The sequence below is a fragment of the Sinocyclocheilus anshuiensis genome, unplaced genomic scaffold (genome assembly GCF_001515605.1).
Source record: "Sinocyclocheilus anshuiensis isolate Anshui unplaced genomic scaffold, SAMN03320099.WGS_v1.1 scaffold1509, whole genome shotgun sequence".
Taxonomy (NCBI): domain Eukaryota; kingdom Metazoa; phylum Chordata; class Actinopteri; order Cypriniformes; family Cyprinidae; genus Sinocyclocheilus; species Sinocyclocheilus anshuiensis.
In genome coordinates this window covers 300880-303837 of record NW_015547723.1, presented here as the reverse complement: position 1 = coordinate 303837, position 2958 = coordinate 300880, and positions in this window count along the sequence as shown.

Sequence of the window (2958 nt, the reverse complement as noted above, 5' to 3'; positions counted from 1 at the left end):
TGCTGTTCAGTTGCTTTGACACAATCTGTATTGTTAAAAGCGCTATATAAATAAAGGTGACTTGACTTGACTAATTACCCTCCTCCATCCCCAACTCCTCCTCTGTCAGTCAGGATTCAGCCTTCTGATTCTCCTTTGAATGAGACTAATTCTAAAATGTGTACATAACATTATTGAACTTTAACGATATCTGCAATACATTTATGTTGGTTCTGTTCTGTTTACCCTGGGGGGTTATCGCTGCTTTCCCTGCTCTCATCCATGCTAGGCTGCATGGATGCGCAGGGAGTTCTTGCCCAGAACGGAACCATACGGCCAATCCAAACTGTATGCTAATTTTCAATCATCTTTGACGATAGTGGTCCTGACAGAAATGTAGTAACTCACCCAAAACATTTATGCTTCAAAACCTAGTGACAGTAAATTGGCCAATGCATGTGATAGCTCTCACGATGAAAGAATGTTTAGAAGTTGTAAAGAGTATGAGTTTCACTTGTTAGTTTTGATCAGCAACCCATGTGTATTTAGTTATTGTGCAAATTGTAGACAATTATACGTAATATTTTGCACACGTGTGCTAAAACATTTAAATTTGCTTAAATGAATAAGAAATTCTTGTCTGGTTGACTTGACTAGGCATGAACAGACTTGACTTGACTTGATATATATATATATTCGATTTATTATTATATATATATTTTTTTATTTTTTATAATAGTATTAATTTTGTGTAATATAATTCATTTTATGCATTATTTTTAACATACAATTATATGAATTATAATAAAAAAAATTAAATTATCTGTAATATGAAACTAAAGTAATTTTATTTTGTATTTATTTATTTATTTAATTTGCATTTTTCTGCAGTGGGAGTGACAAATGTACTTCTTACTACTTGATTGATTTGATGGCGAACAAGAGTAGAATTTGGTAACCAGAGTAGAATGAACTTTAAGTTCGCAGACATCATCTTTATTGATGATTTACATCTGTCTTTAGACTCACTCTTCACTGCTGACGCCCATGAGACCTGGAACAGACAAGAGGAAGAAAACAGACCAGAAAAGACATCAGACAGTCCATCTTAAATGTTTTATAGTAAGGGCTCATCCTCTTTTTTTCTTGATGCATGGAACATTTAAAATCATCTGTATAATGCTGGTCAAGCACAGTGAAGACCAAAACACTGAAGAAATAAGACCACACACATTTACTAGCATCTTGGTTAGTCTTATAAGCAAAATAATAAAGATAATGAACAAATTGCATTAAGTTTCTAAACCTATTTGCTGCACTTTTGCATTAAAGCAGGATAAATAATTCAAAAAAATCAAGGAAACTTGAAAACTTCACTGCTGCTTTTAGTTCACACATCTGGCCTGCAAACCGTCTCTGGCAAGTCACAGTCTGATAGAGATACAATGTGCTATTAAAAATACATTACACTCAAGGAAGCCAAGAAATAGACAAACACTGACTTTGTTTGTATCCAACAAACATGGCCCAGATGGATTTTTTTCCATCATTGGTCATATTGAGTCTGATTTGGCAGTTTCATTTTTTCTGCTCTGCATAAATATGAGACCCATTTGATATTTATAGTCTGACTTTGTAGTGCAACAGAAAGGTATTCTGCTCATAATCTTGCAATAATCACAGCCACATGCTATTATTAATGTCTGTCCTAGCCACAATTACTATAACGGATGATGCCTGATGGTTAACTGCAGACTTACTTGTATGAAGTTGATGAACAGAAGATGTCATTCAGTAGCTTCCTCTTTTACGCATTAGATTTATTCGCCCCCTGCTTAGCTGCCCTGGTAAACCAGAACAAACTGTGTCTGTTCCATAAGCGTCTTCCTGGAAATATAGACGTTGCTCATGAATTTGCTTTGTCTAGCCTTTGTTCTTTAACAATACCACCCGCAGACTGTGCTGGCTACCTGAAGAGCAACCACCGTCTTCCTTTCTGTCTCAGCAAACTCAGCAGTCTTGTAATGGTCTCTTACCTGAGATCACGGCTGTCGGGGAAACAGGAAATGCTCCTCATAGCAGGGCAACTTTGTACCCTGCAGGAACGGATGGCGGGCTTGAAAGAAAAAAATTAGGATGTGCCTTTGGCAACGTTCCACAATGTTCTTCACAGTGGTGATCTCAGCATGGACACATGGAAATGAAATATTGCCTGAAAAGAAATCTTTAATGGTTGTTGCAAAATGTTGCAAAAGTATGTAACATGTCGTGCAAAAATCAGACGTAAATAAAAAGTTTCTTGCCTGTTTTATATAATAAGACAAATAAATGTTACATGGTACATGGTTGTACAATGGTTCACACGATTCCTTCAAAACGCGGATTCATTCAGAAACATAACTGCTGTGTAGCTCGGAGACGCACAACAGTTCTGCTGTAGCTTTATAGGTAATATTTTTGTTGGCAAAACTGAGCAAAAACAGACAATATTGTGTTTAAAATATAACACAATATTAACTTCTTATTTACTGAACTGTTGTGTAAAATTACATTTGCACTCCTGTTATTTGGACATAAGCAACACTCGTGTGATAGGCTACTGCTCTTGCTGCTCATGGGATATCGCTTATCATATGATATCAGACAAAAACTGATACAGGAGCATTTTTGCCCCAATATCTTGAATTTTAGGGCATAACTGCATTTATGGGGTTGTTAGCTGCGTCATATTTGTTAACAGTCAACTGTATGAAATGCAAGATGACGTACAGGTCTGGGGGCGGGGCCAGTGCGTTAACTGCGTTAAATTATTTTAATCACGTTATTTTTTCATAACTAATTAAGTTAACGCGTCAAACTGACAGCCCTATATATACTGTATATATATATATATACTACCCATAGTTTATTCCTAAAATCAGTGTGAAATGATAGCTGATTAACAAGGGTGTAGAAGCACCTAACCCTGATCGTAAGCCT